We start from the raw sequence: 21267 nt of genomic DNA on the forward strand, positions 1-21267 counted from the left end.
CTTAGAGCTCAGAGACCAAGTGCCTCAGAAAAAAATGCCCAGATGATGATGAAGCCTTGGCCCAAACCCTCAAGCTTCACTCACCTTCCTAGTTGGACATAATGAGACTCCTAGGATCAATAACCCTCCCACTACATCCCCTGGCCAATCCCAAGATGTGGCTCTGTCTTTGACAGACAGTAGAGTACATGTCCAGATAGAGATGCTCAGAGAAAATGACTAAACCAGATAGGTGGTCAAGCTCTCCTGGGTATAAACACCAATCACCAGAAGTACACAAACAGTGGTTGTATCTCAAAGATGCTGGGAGTGATGCCTCCCTCTCGGGGATTTCCACCCCCTGGCCTGCATGCTACACAATTGAGTTCCAGTCCACTACCTAAATTTTGTGGATCTGACCCAGACTTTTGATTCTTGTGAGTTACCTCACTCTCACTGTCCTCACCACCATAGATACCACCTATTTCTGGCCACAGATAGCTGCCCGCTGGGCACAGAATTCCAGGTTGCTTTGATCAACTCATATTTATCCAACTCCGTTACTTTTTACACAATGTTCCATGGACCAGGGAGCTCTAGGAAATCCTGAGGTTCCGAAGATTTCCCTCAAGTTCTGTCTTTTGGAGGCAGAGAAGGATGGGTGGGCAAGACTCTAGCCCCCCACTCAGCCTCAGCCTCAAACAGAGGTTCATTTTTTTAACTGAACTATTTTACGTCATGTTTGAACAAAAGGATCCTGCTGCCACAATGAAATACTTGACAACACTGATCTAAAGGAACGGCAAGGCTTGAAGGAATTAAAGCTGTAGTACTCTCAGGCTTCTGCCATTCTGTGTGTTTGCATCCAAACATGCTATTAGTCTTTCCTCATGTATTGTCATTGTTACATGTGTTAATTGGTTTTCTCGTCTGTAGCACTCACCTCCCATTTCTTGATTCCCGTTTGCCTTTGGGCCTCTGCTCAAGCCATTTCCCTACCTAGAAGGCTCTCCCGCTGCCAAAATATTTCTCCTGATAGGAAAAGATTCCTCCTCTGTGCTCTCTCAGCACAGAACACATACATCCTTGCTCTGAACACAGGGCATTTATATGGCAAACACTAATTCCCAACCCAAAGTGGACCAGGATCTTAATCACCTCTGTGGGCCTCCATTTCCTAACCTTTAAGAAGGGGATGATGATATATAACTCATAAGCTTGTCATGAGAATTAGGGGAAATGATGTGTGTGAAAGCATCTGATAAGGCCTTCACTTACAGGCATTTTAAGGAATCAGTTCCCCTTCCCTGTACACAGCTATCTTCCTTCCTGACTTTGAGCTTTTACAGGGCAAGGAAGAGCCATCAGTAACAGTTTCATGGACATAAGTATTGTTTATTGAGGGTATACTTGTGCAAGGTGCTGTTTGCAGCACTGTACATTTCCTATCTCTTTTGATCCTCACAAGCAATCCATAAGATAGATTCCATTTATTAGCCCCATTTATAAAAGGAGAAAATTGAGGTGTAGATAGTAAAGTTGTTATTCAACCCAGGTTGGTTGTCTTTCAAACCCAAACTCTTATCTCAGTATATTGCCTTTAGTGATTGATTATTATTAATACATATTTATTGCATTAAAGCATCAGCTAAAGTACGACTTCTGCTAAGATCAACCCAGCCCTCAGTAATTTCTCATTTCTTTGGACTCTGTCTTGCACTGTCAGTGTTTCTCATTAAGAGGCTAGTCACTTTCGTATTCAAATGCTTTTTGTGCCTCCCACCCATCCGACCCTATGTAAGTTGTAAGCTGCTGGCCTGGCACCCAGTAGCTACTAAATAAGTATCAATTGGCTGATGATTGACATAAAACTGTGGACTTTGAAATGGGAAAAAAGTTTTGATTAGTAGATCTCATCTCTAGCACACTCTTCTGGGGTTTTCTCTGCCTTTTATTGACTTGGAACTAGTTTACAACTCTGGGAGTTGGAGAAAGCCTATAGTGCAAATGACTCTTGTCCATGGAAATGCGAATGAATTCTGTCCTGTGGAACAAAACTGAGTATTGCCCTGCAGATAGAACAATTTTATATTTATATGAAGGTTTATTTCATTATCCCTTGTTGCCTATGTAGTTCTCATTCTTTGAATTCTCCTTTGAATCTGTTGTCACATCTTACTAGTTTCCTCATTAATTGATGAATTAAATAAAGCCTGTTATGTGTTCATTTTATATTTGTATGAGATTCACAATTTCACCTTTTTAAAAAAGTATTATTTTATAGATATCATAAAGTGCTCAAAATGAAACACATCTAGCCAAGGCCCAAAGTAAATATGTGAATCCCCAAACACAAATCGAGATTCTGTCCCTTAGGTATAAATTCCTGTCTTTCACTTTGGAGGAGATTTCTTTCCAGCCTCTCCCCCAGTTTTAGTGAGTCTTTTTTAAAATTGGGAGGTGATTCACATGCCATAAAGTTTATTTTAAAGCATGCAATTCAGTGGTGTTAGTATATTTACAAAGATGTGCAATCATTACTACTATTCAATTCCAGAATATCTTCATCACCCCACAAAGAACCCAATATGCATTAGCAGTCACTTCCTCTGCCCCACCCCAACCCCCTGGCAACCACTGTCTACTTCGGTCTCTATATATTTATGCTTCATCCAGACATTTCATTTAAATGGAATCATACAGTATGTAGACTTTTGTGTCTGGCTTCTATCACATAGCAAACTGTTTTCAAATTTCATATATGTTTTATCAGTATTTCATTCCCTTCTGGCTTAATAATATCCTGCTGTACCACATTTTATTTATCCATTCACCTGTTGACAGATACATGGGTTGTTTTTATTTTTTGGTTATTATGAATAATGTTGTTATGATCATTCATTCACATATAAGAGTTTTGGGGACATACATTTTCAGTTCTCTTGAGTACATACCTAGGAGTGGAATTGCTGGGTCATATGGGAACTCTGTGTTTAACTTTCTGAGGAACTGCCAGTTTTCCAAAGTGGCTGCCCTACCAGTGAGGTAGGAGGACTCCAGTTTCTCCACATCCTCATGAGTTTCTTTTGCAAATTATAAAAGTAAAACACCTGAAAAGCAAAGCCCTGAAAAGTAGATCAGGTAACTCTTGAGTAGTTACCATGATACACATCTCAGAGGCCATCTGAAAAAATGCTGTTTTGCATCAAAGAGGTTGGGTTCTACTGGCTCTTTCTTTCTTTTTATTTATTTTATTTATTTATTTTTATTTTTTCATTTTATTTATTTATTTATTTTAACGTTTTTTATTAGTTTCAGGGGCACAAAACAATGTAATAGTTAGACATTTATCATTTATATCCCTCACACAATGACAACTCCCCTCCCCCTATCCACTATCCCTCTGACATCACACACAGCCATTACATTTCCATTGTCTCTATTCCTAATGCTGTACTCCTCTTCTTGTAATCATATATATATATATATATATATATATATATATATATATATATACACATATACATATACATATATATATAATTGTAGTTGACATTCATTATTGTTCAGCTTCAGCTTCAGGTGTACAGTGCAGTGATCAGGCATCTACATCCTCCCTGAGGTGGTCTCCCTAATGAGACAAGTGTCCATTGGACACCCTACAAAATCTTTACAATGCTATTGATTACATTCCCCAAATTTACTTTCGTATCCCGTGGCAATCCTGTGGTTACCGACTGTGCTTTCTAATCCCCTCACCTTCCCCCTGCTGGCTCTTTCCTGAGGAGTACTCTTGCCCCTACACTCTTCAGCCCCATTCCAGCTGAATTTCCAGCTGAATATCAGAATTTGCTTTGTCTATAGTAGTAGACAAGCGCTACAAGTGACTTTTATATAAACTGAAACTTTTAAAAAGTACACAAAGTATTGAGACATTTATACAAGTGCACTGACCGTCTATTTGCATCTTTCCAGCATTAAGCTATTGAGGCAGGGTTGAAAGGTCACCTTTTGCAATTGGATTTCTTCTGCTGTTGGACTAGACAACATCTAGGGTTCTAGGGTTTATTTGAAGACCCTATATTTACCATGGCTAGTTTTTCCCCATATGTCATAGTCTGCTTATGCCATGGTCTACTTATGTCAAAGATTGGTTCTTAAGTAAATTAGATAGCTTAGGAGAGCCCTAAGTGTCCTTTGTTTGACCTCCTTGCTACGGTTGTCAGAATAAGTAAATAAAAATATGGGATTCCCAAATAAGTTTTAATTATTTTGAGCTGACCATGCACTGTAGATGAAGATAAAAGAAAAATATTATAAGGAATGTATTGTATTAAAAAGTTACTTGTTGGTTATCTGAAATAGCTGATAAGTATCTAAATTGCATTTATATGAATGAAGTTTACTTAACCAGGGAATATTAATGGAAGTGCTGCTGCTACTTAAGAAATACTAAAAATGTAAACCAAAATCTTATTGCCTTCTTTCTTTAATTACATTTCTCTAATGATTTGGTTTTCTTGACCAATTACTTGTTTTGCTTATAAAATTTCTTGCAGTTATGATCTCTGTTCCCATTACATTGTAACTTAGCTTCTATAGTGGTCACATCCAACTTATTTTGTTCTTTTGACTATTACACATTCATTAATGAAAAGCCATGCTCAAAATTAGCATTGTGAGCCAATACACTGAACATGTCCCTGCATAAAGTTAACAATACGAAGAATTGCTCAAGTTTGATTTCTTACAACACATAATGCCATCTTTCATGGCACAACTTGCTTTTCCATTCTTCAGGGTTACACTGAATCACTTGATCAACAATTTTTAAAATGTTTTCCACTTACAGAGACAAAGAGAGAGAGAGACAGAGAGAGAGAGAGAGAGCATTGTTGATTTTCAATCCCTTCTTTTTCAACATTACACATATTATAAGAGTATGTAGCAATGTTCATTTAATATAATTGAATTCTTCAAGAGACAAAAATCCATTTCAAAACACAGTCATGGCAGGTGCTATAATAATTATCCCCTTCAAGTCAGAATTTCTTTTCCTGTTCATAAGTAAGTTTGTTCTTTTAAAAACAGCCTTGACACTTAAAGGAATACACATTTCTGTCATTTATTTCTTGAACGTATTCAAGGAGTTTCATTAAAAAAATGGAGTCTTCACTAATACTCTTTGCTTTTCTTTCAGTTTGCATAATCCTATTGCTAAAGAGATATTGAAAACTGTAAGTAATAAGAAAAAAGTAGACTTCTCTCAATAGATTCCTTAAAAAGTCAACAAAAATTTGGGGCCTTTCCTTCAGAATTAAAATGTGATTTCAGTGCTTCAATAAACTGAGGATTCTCTCAACGGCAATTGTTAGAGAAAGCCAATGGGCTTTTTGAATACAAGAGGATTAAAGAATACTAAATGCCAAAAATATCACAAAAATCCTTTCATTGCTTAGGTCAAACAATATAAATGACAAAGTACAAGAAGTTCATGACAATTACTTCAATGTCAATAGAGAGGACATCAGATGCTGTTTAAGTCGCGTTATGAAGAATAGAGGCAGGACAGCCCACACCTGCCATACAATCGTCTATGCCTTGCTTCAACATTGAATAAATATTGTCTGCACCTTTATGCAAATACTTAATAAAATTTCTGTTTGTATGATCTCCCCCCGAAACAATAAAAATTTTTTCATTAAGTCCTAACTCAACCAGACAGTCTTTGCAAAATTTTGCTATCGTTTTTAAACTCTCATCTGGAAGGGGTTTTATTCACAGTAACCTAACAAGCAAAGCTTTTTACAAAAATATAAAAAGTTGCACGAGAAAAGGGAAACTCTTCTTCTACATTGTGATGACTTTCATCCATAGCTATGCCTTCCAAAGATCTCTGATAATGTCTTTAATTATAAAGGAGCTGTGGAGATAAAGGAACCCTCATACACTGTTGGTGGGAATGCAGACTGGTGCAGCCGTTATGGAAAGCAGTGTGGAGGTTCCTCAAAAAATTAAGAACAGAATTACCATATGACCCAGAAATCCCTCTCCTGGGTATCTACCCAAAAAATCTGAAAACATTTATCCATAAAGATATATGTGCTCCAATGTTCATTGCGGCTTTATTTATGGTGGCCAAGACATGGAAACAACCAGTGTTCTTCAATAGATGCTTAGATAAAGAAGTTGTGGTATATATACACAATGGACTACTATTTGGCCATAAGAAAAGATTAAATAGTATCATTTGGAACAACATGAATGGATCCTGAGATTATTATACTGAGTGAAATAAGTGAGACAGAAAAAGTAGAGAACCATATGATTTCACTGATTTGTGGTATATAAAACTGAAAACAATGAAAGAACAAGACAAACAAATGAAGAAACAAAAACTTGTAGACACAGACAATAGTTTAGTGGTTACCAGCAGGTAACAGGGGAAGGGGGTGGTAGATGAGAGTAACGGGGATACAATATATGGTTATGGAAAGAAAACTGACTCTGGGTGGCGAACACAAAATGTGATATATAGATGATGTATTACAGAATTGTACACCTGAAATCTATGTACTTTACAAACAATTGTCACCCCAATAAACTTTAATTTTTTTTAAAAAGGGAAGGAGCTAGAACTTTTTTTTATCATTATGGTAGATTTCATCGTGGCACTTGAAAATTTCCTTGCAATTTTGAAATCTGAAAATACTTCTGAAAACAATGCACCTAAACACTCTTTCTGAGCTAAGAGACTAATGATAGCACACGGTGTGGCAGTTGCTGTACAAGGCCATCTCTCACTTGTCTCCTGTGCTCCTGGGAACCATCATGAGATCCCTCATTGCCTCCTGGATTCTGACAAGGTATGAGGCTATCTGTCTCACTGCCATTGGCGTACAGCTGCTGCAGGCTCCAAAACTGCTTAGCTGCAGAATGGTTCTTCAACGCGATGTCTCATCATTCATATTGCAGTCACCTAGCCCCTTTTGTCCTGGTGTCGTTCCATGGAACAAGGGAAATAGAAAACTGGCACATGGGCTTCTCATGCATTTGCTGTCTATGTGGGTAATACACTATTTGAATCCAATAAGGGCTCATTGCTTCTTCACCAGCCAAATCTGTCAGTCTTGCCGACATGATCCCCATGTTAAATCTCTTTCCAGCACAGAGCACACATTCCATCCACCCAAGTATGTCTTTGGACACACTGAGAGTGAGGGCTGATTCCAATGCAGCAACCAGAAACTCTCCTTTTCTCTACTAGCAAAGTAGTTAGCAAAACTATCAGTATCTGCGACCACGATGATTCTGCACAATTAACTATCCCAAATCTCAAAGGCCTAAAATACTAATAATTAATTCTCACTCCTGTGGGTGAGTTGGGGCAGCAGATGCATTCCACAAGTCTTTCATTCTCCTTGTACCGGCGGCCTAGCCAGGCATCCTCTTCTCATGACAGACAGAGGCACCAAGAGGGCATGTCCAACGAAGCAAGCCCATTCCTAACATATCAAGTCATATGGTGGGGTGATAAATTAAGAGGCAGGTGAAATATATTCCACCCATAGTGATGGAAAGCAAAGGACTGTTTTTTTTAAATAATAACCTCATCTTCCATATCCAAGAACCACTGTGTCTTCTGAGTTCATGAGACACAAGACAAGGTCACACAGTAGCTCTCAGCCTCTCACTAAACAGGAAGCATCTCTTGCCCTTCATCTTGGGGAAGATATGGTGGGTGGGACTCAGCACAGCTCTCTTCAAAGAAATCCTTGTCACAAATTCTCCCTTCATGTCTGTCCATCTAGATCCAACTTTAGCCCTGATGAAAGTTAGGGAGTAATTGACGTTCAGTTCTTTTCTTTGAAATCCTACAAGGCGTCGTTTGCAACTTACTTTAATACCTAATATTTAGTGCATAAGGGTTTCTACCACACTTTCCTTTTTTTTTTAATTAAAGTTTATTGGGGTGACAATTGTTAGCAAACTTACATAGATTTCAGGTGTACAATTCTGTAGTACATCATCTATAAATCCCATTGTGTGTTCACCATCCAGAGTCAGTTCTCCTTCCATCACCATATATTGGATCCCCTTTACCTTCATCGACCAACCCCCTCCCCCTTTACCATTTTAACATCCCTTTAGATAACCAAAGCCTGGGAATGCACATGGCAATGACCAACTCTAAGCTTGGAAAAGAAAATGTAATTTCAGTGAAACAGATAATTTGCCATCTCTCTTCAAAATCAATCTCCTTTTGGTTAGGTTTTGGGGTTTGTTTGTTTGTTTTATTAGTTTCAGGTGTACAAAATAATGCCATAGTTAGACATTTATAGCCCTCACCAAGTTGGTTAGGTTTTTTGAAAGGACTTAATGTGGAAGAACTTATTGGGTAGAGAGAGGAGTCTCTGAGTGGTTTGAAAAGAAAATAATTATACAAGATGAGAATGGAAATTGAAGAAATCAAGATCTGTCTCCAAAATGATAGCAGACATGGTCACCTGAGGCATTGTCCTTCTGATGGGTCTAAAGCTGGAAAAGATCTCTCAGTATTTGGCACCCACTCAAGTCCCCTTTCCTTCAACACTTTCCCCAGACCACGCTGTGATAGAAAAGCTAAGTTTTCCAGCTGTCAGTCTCCTTTACTTTTACATAAAACACTTCACTTCTAATACCTCTAGTCATCAAATGTGGAGACGGGATTCCCACCACGCAGTTCTCTGCAACACTAATTAGGAGTTAACTCAATCTAATACTATCTACCTGGAGACAGTGTCAGATCCCACAGGTTAGGGGCTCAGTCCCACTAGACTGCCTCCCACACCCCTTTAGATGCCAATTGTAAGTCATAGGTCCCCAGGTTACCCACAACTTCTGTCCAATTTGGCTACAAATTGTAGGTTTCCTCAACCCCCTCCCATTTGATTAATTTGCTAGAGCTGATCACAGAACTCAGGGGAACACTTACTTACACTTACCAGTTTATTATAAAAGGATATGATAAAAGATACAGATGAACATCCAGATGGAAGAGATGCGTAGGGTAAGGTATGGTGGAGAGGATGCAGAGCTTCCTTGTCCTGTCTGGGTATGCCACTCTTCTAGCACCGCACCCCCACATGTTCACCAACTGAGAGCTCTTCAAACCCTGGACTTTGGGGATTTTAATGGAGGCTTTGTCATATGGACATGATTAATCATTAACTCCATTTCAGCCCTTCTCAAGAGAATTGAGGGCTGAACTGAAAATTCCAAGCTTCTAATCATGGTTTTGGTCTTTCCAATAATCAGCCCCCAGCTAGTCGCCCACCCAGAGTTACCTCATTAGCACAAAAAACACTCTTATCACCCAGGAAATTATAAGGGCTTCAGGAATTCTGTGCCAGGAACCGGAGGCAGAGACCAATATATATATTTTCCATTATCTCACACATGGTAAGCTGTCAAAGGAGTCAAGTGTCTTTTAAAGAAGCCCCTAAAAGTCTAGCAGTGGTGTTGGCGCTAAGCCCAGAGATGAGAAATATTAAGCTTCTCAGTGGGTCTGTGCAGTTCTTCATCTATTGCCTCTCAGGACAATGGGTGGAGCCCACATAAAGCACAGTTTGAGAGACCTAAATTAGACATGAAAAACATGACATTCTTCCATTGTTATTTTCTGGAAATCAGAGTTATTAATCAATAAAAAAGAATGACTATAGGATGCCTAGAAACAGAAAAAAAAAAAATCCGCCAGCATTATCTAAGGTTCTATTCTGTGTTTCTCTTTTATGTCATCTTTTTGGCAATCATTTCAGTCTCTAACTTAATAATTGCTGTGGCTCCAGTGGGAGGCCCATGTCATCTCACTGAAGGATGTTGCTCATCAACGAGAACCCCAGAACCACCTGCTTCAGCCTTTCTGGCCAAGATTCTGGCATTGTTTCCCAAGCATAAGAATTGGGCCAATTAGGCATAGAGATGAACCAAGTTCTAAAAGGAATATGTGCTTTAAACTGGTGAGGGGCACCCTGTGTGTATCAGTGTTTTCACCAACATTAAAATACACGCTTTTGTTTTGATGCTCAAGGTTGAGGGTGTGTTCCACATGTCTATATAATTTGTCTTAGATACCAGCTGGATATGTTTGTGATGTAGGTGATGACAGTTCCTTAGCCATAATCATTCACCTCAATTTGCACTTGGGCATCTGTTACACATTTAGCTTATTCTTTTTGTTATTGTTATTATTGCTCCACGTCAAGAAGAGTATGTAGACAGAATATTGACTTGCCAACCATAATAGCTAAATCGTGCAGCTCCATACATTAATAGAGAAACTGGTTTAGCACAAAACTCACAGGGTTAGAGAGGAGTTTACAAGTTCATTGAGCTAAGAAGGGAGCCAAGGCCATCCTCAGGCTTCCCCAGAGAGAAAGAGGTAATTTTTGTCTTGGATGGTTAAATTTTCCTTGGGAAAACCAATGTAGCCAAGAGATGACTTAACTGGAATAAGGCTACAGGAAGGTCCTGGCGGGGGGGAACACTGTCTGCAAGACAGAATAATTTTCTGAAGTGATTAGGAGGTATAGAGAGATCTACTACAGAGAGAATTGGAAAATCTAATTGATTGCTCACATGAAATTTAGGATGAGTTTCAAATGATTAAATCATAGAATCTTAAGATGAAAGAAACCCTAGGGGTGATGGAGTTCAAATCATTCTGTGGATGAATAGAGAGACACATGGAGGTGAAGTAGTTAGCCTAAGGTCAAATTGTGAAATATTAGCTGAGCTACAACTAGAATCCATTTCTCCTCCCAAAACAACATCCTTACACAACAGCTGCTTCACATAGTGAGATCAAATTCAGTTGAGACTGAAATACGTATTTTGACTTTTTATATCAGTTAGGGTCCAATTAGAAAAGCAGAAACAATGCTAGGTATTTCAAAGAGAACAGATTTAATGCAAAAAATAGATTACACAATTGATGAAAGTCCAAAAGAGCAAAAGAGGTTCTGGGGTACCCAGAGATTAGAAACTTTAGGAAGCAGTTACCACCCCTAGGACTGAGGGAACAAAAAAAAGAACCAAAAAACCCACAGTTAATATCATACTTAACGGTGAGAAACTAGAAGCTTTCCTACTAAGGTCAAGTACAAGGCAAGGACGTTCCCTCTTACCAGCCCTTTCAACATCATACTAGAAGTTCTGGCTAATACAATGGGACAAGGAAAGGAAATAAAAGGTAAACACAATTTGGGAAGGAAGACATAAAACTATTTTTATTCACAGAAGGCATGATTATCTAGGCAGAAAATCCAGAAGAATCTCCAACAACCTTCAGGAATTACTAAACACAGCAAGTTTGCAGGATATTTGCATTAGGTGAACTCTAGGCAACTGAGTACAGTTGTTCAGTTTGGGTACAGCACAAAAACACCCAGCAAAGGAGGATGAAAACTGCTGAAATCTGCTTCCTGCTTTATGTGACAAGCTATGTACCCTGGTGCAAGAAATTTTGTCAAAAAGAAGGGGTAACTTTACTTTAGCTTGGAAGCACGTTCAGCTTGTAAAGCCACTCATCTTACAGCTGTTCCTGGTCCAAGAGGGCACTTTTTCTAATTCACACACAGATCCTATGTGGTGTCTATTTTATAAAGATATTTTGATTGTGAATCGAGACCACTGGCTTGTTTGCTACTGAGTCATCTTAAGGTACACAGCTTCTTGGTGTGAGTTGCTGTTGCTCAACTGTCACCACGCTCTTCCGCTTAACTCTGGCAATTGCGGATTGAACTGCAAGCAAAAACGCCCCACAAAGTAAACCTTGGAAGAGGTAGCAGAGATAGAAGGACCTGAATGTGTGAAATAAAGTACAAGTAAGGAAACATTTAGCCTAGTTTTTGTCAGGGTTGATTGAACATTATACTATTTTTACAATGTATTTGTTTATTCAACAAATATTTTCTGCAAATTTGCAAACGACCAGTTGCTGTTCTAATGCTGGGGTGGAGTGTGAACAAGACTGTGTTCATAGAACTTATATTCTTGTTTGTATGTCAGCAGCCAGGGACAGGGTGGGGGACCAGGCAGTGAGTCAGGAAATAAAAAGGTATTTTCAGACAGCAAGAGCTAGGACACAAATATAAAAGATTGAGCTGATAGAAACTGATAGAGTCAGGGAGGGTGGTCAGGTAAGTTCTCTCTGAACAGGTAGCAGTTGAAATAAATCCTGGATTTAAAAAAAAAAAAAAAAATAGAAACCAGCATTTGGAAAAGGCAAAGGGAAAAATAAGTGCAAATACCCTGAGGTAGGAATGAGTTTAACAGGTTCAAAGAGCAGAAAGAGAACCAGAGTTGATGGAGTGTGGTCAGAAGGCCCGAGGGTGGTACAGTAGATTTGATTAGTGTTTAAAAACATTTATTTACTTTACCTCATCTCCATGGGAGATATGTTCTCGCCACTTGATTTAGATCTTAATCGTGTGACTTATTTTGTTCAATAGTATTTAGCTGAAATAATATAACCAAAGCTTTGAAATTTGCTTATGTAGGTGGGCTTGGCCTATTACACTCCCACATTTCACCATAAGAATAACAAGCCTTGGATAGCTGCTGGTCTAAGGAGAATGTAAGACATTTGGAGCAGGTGTAGACACCATCTACAGCTTGGAGCCAAGCTCAGCCAAGTGTAGCCATACCCAGCCCAGAACAGCAAGCCCCAGCCAACCTATACATGTTGAGTGAGCGCTGATTGCTGTATGCCACTGGAACATGGTCGTATATTGTGCAGCAGTAATAGACTAACACCCTCTATCCTCATCTGTAAATCAGTGGCTTCCAAGGCCTCCTTCAACTTTGAACAGTCTTCAGACTTTGACAAGAACCAAAATGACTGATGTGAATTGTTCACAGATTCCCCACCATCCAGGCCTTCAGAGTCTTGCAACTGCCAGCATACATTCTGTCTCCTTCCTTTTACCCTCCTTTAAAAGAAGAAGGATTCCTCCTCGCTATACAAAGGCTTAGTCAATCCACATAATAAAGAAATGGAGAAGATAGAAGAGGAAAATGGGAGATAAATACAGGGCCGGCCAAGAAGTTGAGAGAGGTTTGTAGGAGCACTGCACAAAAATCCCTGCAGAGTGTGTGGAAGTAAACAGAGTCAGGCTGTCTATGTGAGTTACGATGGGTCCCCATTTGGCTTTTGAAAAGTACAAGTCAAGGATTTGGCTGACTTCCACAGGACTGTGTGTCATGGAAGGGTCCCAAAGGCGGAGCCTACAGTGGCTGTGTTTTGAAGGGTTCCTGCAGACCATTATTCTCCCTCAGAGACTGCGACCCATTCCTTCTTCCAGTGTTGCCACAGATCCTGAGAACTGCTGTAGATGGCACCAGGGAGAAAAGGAAGGGTACTCTCTCACCTGAGTAGCTAAGTCTGTGGAATGCCAATGAATGAACTGTTGAGAGATTATTCTTAGGTTTCCCAGCTGTCATGTGGACTAAAAAAATCAATTGATGGATGAGTGGTTAAGCCAGTTCTGTGGTTAAGCATTTGTAGTGGCACTTGCCTAGTTGTTCCAGCCATTTTAACAAATAAATTGGATTGAATACTTAGCAGTTGATCGATGGCTGAATGCTCAGCCACTGCCATGAACACCACAACTGAGGTACAGTGGTCACCAATGCTTTTGATGCAGGTTCTGCCGGAGCTTCTTATGCTTCATAACCATTCTTTATGGTTCCCCTTCATAAAGTTAGTAAGCAAGAAAATTACATTACTAAGAAATTACATGAAAAAAATGCATTATTAGGATTGTGCAAGTATTTAAAAATAAAAGACTCATACATTTGTAAAAACTAAATTAAAGGACCATCAAAAAGAGATTATTTGACTTTTCAAGAAATAGTTTATGGTAAATCTTCCTAAAGCACTTCTCCAATCACATTATTTTGCTGCTGAAAACCCTCCAATTATCTATCATTAGCGATCAATTTCAGTAGAAAGTCTTCTTGTTATCTATGGTCCCCTACGATACAGTCTGAACCTGTCTTTCCAGTCTGGCATCCTTCTAGATTGCAGTCCACTTATCTCCTCAAATTGCATGCAAAATTAGGTTTATGTGTACATGTGTCCCCCCCCAACCCACACCCACCCCCAGCAGTAAGAAGCAGGAAGATCTGCAACTTGCATCAGATTCTAGAAGGAATGAAGGAACCTAAAGAGATAAAAACCATTGCTCCAGGCCAGAGGTCTGTAAATTTGGATGGAAAAAAGTACATCTTTACTTTTTACTAATCTCTCACTGTAAGTTAGCATTTCATTTGATTGTGAATGTAGGCAACAAAGCATAGTAATTGCCGTACCTATGATTTTATCAGTACAAATTATTAATATTTCCCTATCATACTACACGTATGGGAGATATCTCAAAATATCACACATGCTCATCAAAATTATGGTAGTTCCTAGACTGGCCACTATAACGAGTCATCAAACGCATTATACTAAAGAAGCACTTAGATTTCCGGTCAAGATGGCAGAGTAGGTAAACGTACTGACCTCCTCTCAGGACAACATCAATTACAATTAAACCACAGAACCTATTTGAAGAAAATAATGACTGAAAACTTCACTAGCCTGGTGAAGAAAATACATATACAAGCTCAGGAAACACAGAGAGTCCCAAACAAGATGAACCCAAAGAGGCCCACACAAAGACACATCATAATTAAAATGCCAAAGGTAAAAGACAACGAGAGAATCTTAAAAGCAGCAAAAGAAAAGCCTTTAGTTACCTACAAGGGAGCTCTCATAAGACTATCAGCTGATTTCTCAACAGAAGCTTTGCAGGCCAGAAGGGATTGGCACGAAAAATTCAAAGTGATGAAAAGCTAGGACCTACAACCAAGATTACTCTACCCAGCAAAGCTATCAGAATTGAAGGAATGAAAAGAGTTTTGCAGACAAGAAAAAGCTAAAGGAGTTCCTCACCACCAAACCAGTATTACAAGGAAAGTTAGAGGAACCTTTTTAAGACTAAAAAAAAAAAAAGAGAGATCAAAATCATGAATAATAAACTGAGAATAACTACATATTTATCAACAATTTAAATGTAAATGGATTAAATGCTTCAATCAGAAGATATATTGCCTACAAGAGACTCACTCCAGATCATACACAGACTGAAAGTAAAGGGATGGGAAGAAAGTTATTTTATGAAATGGAAACAACAACAAAAAAATCTGTGGTAGCAATACTTATACCAGACAAAATAGAGTTTAAAACAAAGACTATAACAAGAGACAAAGAAGGACCCAGTAATCCCACCTCTGGTATTTATCTGAAGAAACCCAAAACACTACTTCGAGGGCATGTGTACATCCATATGTTCACTGCAGCATTGTTTACAATGGCCAAGATATGGAGGCAACCTGGGGGCCCATGGATGGGTGAATGGATAAAGAGTAGGTTGTATACGAGTATATATACAGTGGAATACTGCTTTGCCATGGAAGGGAATGGGTTCTCGCCATCTGCAGCAGCACGAAGAACCTGAAGAGTGTTGTGCTGAGTGGAGTATAAGACAGAAAAAGACAGATGCAATGCTAGTTTGCTTGTATGTGCAATCTAAAGAACAAAATAAACACACAAACAAAGCAGAAACACAGTCATAGATACAGAGAACATTTTGATGGTTGCCAGATGGGTGGGGTGGGTAAAAAAGGGGAAGAGATTAAGAAGTACAAATTGGTTACTACAAAGTAGTTATGTGGGGTATAGCACAAGGAACATAGTCAATAATATTGTAATAACTATGTATGATGTCAGGTGGATACTAGATTTATTGGGGTGATAGATGGGAGCAGGGTTGGAGAACAGGGTGAAAAAAGGTGACAGTATCAAGCAGTACAAATTGGCAGTTATAAAATAGTCATGGGGATGTAAAGTACAGCATAGAGAATATAGTCAATGATATGGTAATAACTATGTACAGTGCCAGGTGGGTACTAGACGAGTCAGGGGGGTCACTTCTTAAATTATATAAATGTCTCACCACTATGCTGGTACACGTGAAATTAATATATAATAATATTGAATGTAAACTGTAATTGAAAATTTAAAAAGGGGGCAAAAAAGTGAAGGGGAACAAGAGGTTCAAATATCCAGGTATAAGACAAATAAGTCATGGGGATATAGTGTACACATGGGAATATAGTTAATAATACTGTGATAGCGTGGCACGGTGTCAGATGGTTGCTGGACTTAGGGTGATCACTTCTTTAGGTATATAAATGTTGAACAACTATTGTGTATACCTGAAACTAATATACTATTGTATGTTACCTATACTTTAATGAAAATCTTAAAATAAAATAATATTTCAATATAAAGAAGCACATATGTTTTTATTATATGCTCTATAACTTTTTAATATTATTTTGATGACTATTTTTTAAAAAATTTTTTGTATTTTTTTATGCAATTCAAAACGTTTATCTGCAAAAGCATCCATAGACTTGGCCATATTACCAAACAACTATGTGGTCCAAAAGAAAAAAAAAGTTTCAGAACTGCTGATCTTAACTGATCGCACCCGACACTCTGTCCATGCCAGGACAGTTCCCGGTTTGACAAGTGGACCCCAAGCTTTACTAGCTATAGCACTCTTGCTCCATCTGTTTATGCCACTTGAAATGCCTTCTCCCAGCTGTCAAAATCTGTCCATGTCCTACCCATCTTCAAGCACCACGTCAAGTGCCTCTTCATATAGGAGCATTTTTGTTCCCAGCCATCAGAAAGGTGTTTGATTGCTCCATCCTTTGAATCTCTACTGCCATGTGCTTGTGCCTCTCCTCTGTTGTTCTTAAATTAAAAGAGGTGACACAGCCAAGCTGTAATGGCAAAGAGCATGAACACTTATGCTGGCCAGTCTGCGTTTGAATACTGTCTGTATTCATTTGCTAGAGTTGAAATAACAAAGTGCGTGTAAGTGAGTGGCTTACACAGCAGGAACCTAGCCACCAGAGTGCTGGAAGTGAGAAATCAAGGTGTTGGCAGGGTTGGTTTCCCCTGAGCTCTCTCTCTCCTTGGCTTAGAGATGGCCACCTTCTCCCTGTATCTTCACATGGTCTTCCCTCTGTGACTGTGTCAGATTTCCTCTTCTTATTAGGACACCGGTCATGAAAGATTAGGGCCCATCCTGATGACCTTATTTTAACTTAATTACCAGTTAAAAGGCAAGAAAATCCAACTACAGTCACATTCTGAGGTACTGTGGGTCAGGACTTGAACATATGAACCTTGGAGACACATAGTTCAGCCCATGGCACTGTCTATACCACAGCCCAGCTGTTTTACCTTAGAAAAAGTGCCTAATGTCTCTATTATCCTTGGTTACCTCATCCATAAAATGAGGACAATAATAGAACTTACTTCATATGGCTATTATAGGAATTAATTTACTTATTTCCCATAAAGCACCAGGAACATTGCCTGAAACATAAATAAGCATGTCACTGAAGTTAACGATGGCCATACCTGGCACATTTGCATGGACCCCACTGTCAGGTGGAAAGTTCCTAGAGGGTAGAAATTGCTTCATATTCACCTCTTTCTTCTGTTGTTGCTAAGACACTGCCTTTAACACAATAAATATATTTTGAATTAAATTCATGATTAATTGTTTAAAAACTGCTGAATTGGCTGTGGGCTAAAAATGAGGGATCCTGCTGTACAAGCAAAACATGATAAGCTGTATACAACTCTATGAGAAAAAACAATCGCTTTTTTTCTTGCCTTTCCAAAACCAAAGCCCCTTTTGAAAATGCCAGTGCTAATGTGCTCAACCTAACCAACTACAGAACAGCACTTAAACTCCACAAGGAATTGCTTCTTTCTGATGGGAATTGCAGAGAGTTAGAAGTTTTCAATAAGCCTTGTTTCTGCAATAAATTTAAACAAGGGATGTTATCCAAATTTTGTAACATAAGTAAAAGGAAAATTCTCAGGTCACTGGGGATATCTCCCTATTGAACCTAGTTCCAATTTTATTCTATTAAATTTAAATGAATAGATTACTTTTGGAATACAGATGATGTTATATGATGTACAAAATGCTCTGAGAACTCAATGTAAAAACCACTTAGTTAAGTTGTTTCTATTTTATTTTTTTTTAGTCTAATACATAATATGCTTACAAGGCCAGGCCATGCTTAATGGAAACTTTGGAAAGATGTTTTGTTTTGCAAGAATTTAAGTTGATAGGCTGCCATGGAATTAGCTTTATTTTTGTGAGATTGCCTTATAATTATTAGGAGTTGGCTCTATATAGGGCCACCTCAAATGAAGCTGAGTTCTGTGAAAATAATTTTCTTCATGTTTGCATAGCATAGTGTTTAAAAAAAAAACCACCAACAACAAAAACAAAATGACCTTAAGATGGTTACATGTATTTTATTTCATGTTCTTATTCTAATGGTGCTTTTGGCTGAATGCCCTTCATTCCTACCATTTTATTTCCCTTTATATTTGATCCCATTTTCCCCTACCATAAAATGCTCTGAACATGATTGGATTCAGAATTGAGCTGGCCTATGGTGTAGTCACATCTGTGGCTCATATCTCTATGAGCAGGGAGGAGAAAGGCAGAACAGAAGGAAAGGAGCCACTTCTCTCTCTGTGGAAATGAGCTGTGGGAATGCAATTTAAAAGAAGAATCCTTTCTGGGTGATTTTTCTAGACTATATCATCCTTCCCATCCCTGGTCCTACTTTCTCAGCTCTCTAAAGACACTTTGTATTTAAAATGCTACACCAAATACTGCTGGGACATTTCTCTTTCAAACCTAGCATGTAATTTTGGCAAGATTGAGAAGACCAAGGAGTCTCTATAGAAATCTACAAGGGAAACTCAACAGAAACTCATGGTGGTGGAGCCAGGGACTGGGCTGCCAGACAGGGACCCTCAGACCTTACAGCACCTCCTGTCAGCTTAATTGCTAAATCCCTTTCCCAAGGGTTCTTTGCACCATTTTCATGTCATTGGAGTGACCATCACCTTTATGAGTCAGGTTCAGACTTCACTACCTTCTTGTAACTTTTATCAGCTTCTGGAATATGAATTGCAATTTTCAGTGTCTATGTCCGCTTCTAAGCCATATTTCCATGCTGGTGGAAAGAAGCAAGGGTATGACAGGCAGCCTCTAACTGTAGCCACCCAGTGATTTTTGCCTCCTGGTTTTCACATCCCTTTGCATGTGGGCTGGACTTAGTGGTCTGCAAATAGAACATGGCAGAACTACTGGGATGTGAGATATCACTTCCAAGATTAGGTTATATAAAGACTGGTTCCCACACTAGACATACTCTCTGTTGTTCTTTCATGGATGGTTCACCCAGGAATAGGTCAGTTACCATCTCATGTGTGTGTGTGTGTGTGTGTGTGTGTGTGTGTGTGTGTGTGTGAATAGATTTATTATAAGGAATTGGCTCGTGTAATTATGGAAGCTGAGGAGTCCCAAGATCTGCCATCACCAGCTGGAGACTCAAGAGAGTCGATGCCAATGGTGTAAGTTCCAGTCCAAGTCCAAAGGCCTGAGAACCAGGAAGTTAGTGATGTTAAATTCTAGTCCCAAAGCTGGCAGATTGACTTAAGAAGAGACAATGTTTTAGTTCAAGTTTCAAAGCAGGAAAAGATCACTATCCCAGCTCAAGGCAATTAGCAGGAAGAGTTCCCCCTTACTCATGGGACAGTCAGCCTTTCTGTCCTATTCAGGCTTCAGCTGATTGAATGAGGCCCACCCACATTTAACTTTACTCAGTCTGCCTATTTAAATGTTAATCTCATCCAAAAGCACACCACCCAAAATAACGACTGACCAAGTATCCAGGCATTGCGTGACCCAGTCAAGTGGACATATAAAATTAACTACCTGCAATGCTTCAGGATGACAACAGTCCTGGTCAATAGCTTGACCAGAACCTCCGAGAGACTTAGACGGGGTTGCAACAAATAACTTTTTATTGTATTCATGTCCCAAATATTGAATGGAACCGGTCCTAAAAAATTATCCATTGTTCATCTGAAATTTAACTGGGCATCTTGCATTTTTATTTGCTAAATCTGGCAACCCTAGACTTTGACTGAGAGGCACCAGCCAGCTACACAATACTGTCTTTTCCTGACTCACAGAAACTGCAAGATAGATGCTTGTTGTTTTCAGCCACTATGTTTTGGACTCATTTGGTATGCAGCAATGATAACTTATACAATGGGCATATGTAACAGAAGTAGCCAAGCAAGGCAGGGTTTAAGAGTGACAAGTACTTGTCGTAGCACCAGCTGAGCCAAATGTTGGTCCCAATCTTTTTTTTTTTTTTTTTTTTCATAGCCTGGACTTGTTTTTAAAATTACCCATTCACAGGATGTGTTATGGTATCTGATATAGGTATGAGCTGTAGCCAAGAATTCCTGGGTTGTCACTGCCTGGGAGGGAAGAAAAATCCTCAGGTCTAGAGGTGGTTATCGGGCAGTGTTTCTTCAATTTTAATGTTCATTTGAATCTCCTGATGATCTTGCCAAAATGCAAGTTCCTATTTAGGAGGGCTAGAGTGGGGCCTGAGTTTTCACTTTCCTCACAAGTTTCCAGGTAATGCTGATGCTGCTGGTTCCCAAACGACACCTTAAGGACAAAGTGGTAGGACACTTTCCCGTACTAAGGGCCCTGGCTGGATGATGAGCAAGATTGTTGGAAGGCGGGAAGCTTTAAAGGAAGAGTGGATTCACTGTTGAATTTTCCTGCCATAGTATCTTAGGCTCTTGGATGGAGGAAATAGTAAGCATTGGTGAAAGAGCATCTATTTCCATCATCTCCTTTACTTTTTCCTTTCACATATTCAAAAGTGATTCTGCAGGAGTTATGTCAGAGTTTCTGGGTGTGCGTGCGTAGAGTGAAAAGAAAGTAGAACTTAAACTTACTATTTTGATTTGTTTTTAGCCACAAACTTTAACTAGCTTTGGAATTTTAATAACATTGAAAAACGACATTGACTTTTTACTTAATAATTTAAAACACATTTTATTATGACAAAGCAGTATACGTGCAATATAAAAATTTAAGCAAAACATAAAATAAGTATACCATATTCCCATAAATCAGAGATTAATCCTATTAACATCTTAATGTAACTCCCAGATTATTAATTATCACCACCTTTCCATTTCAATTAATTTTCACCACATCGAATATCTAGTCCACTTACTCCAATTGCCCCATAAGAGAACATTAAACATTTTAA

The 21267-nt window shown here is 38.9% G+C and overlaps 1 long non-coding RNA gene across 1 annotated transcript in view; it reads right to left on the bottom strand.

The window, feature by feature from the left end:
* LOC141571138 (uncharacterized) overlaps positions 1 to 21267 on the bottom strand; it is a 104500-nt gene that overhangs the window by 82605 nt on the left and 628 nt on the right. The window lies entirely within an intron of this gene.

Source organism: Rhinolophus sinicus, linkage group LG04, assembly GCF_036562045.2.
Source record: "Rhinolophus sinicus isolate RSC01 linkage group LG04, ASM3656204v1, whole genome shotgun sequence".
Lineage (NCBI taxonomy): Eukaryota > Metazoa > Chordata > Mammalia > Chiroptera > Rhinolophidae > Rhinolophus > Rhinolophus sinicus.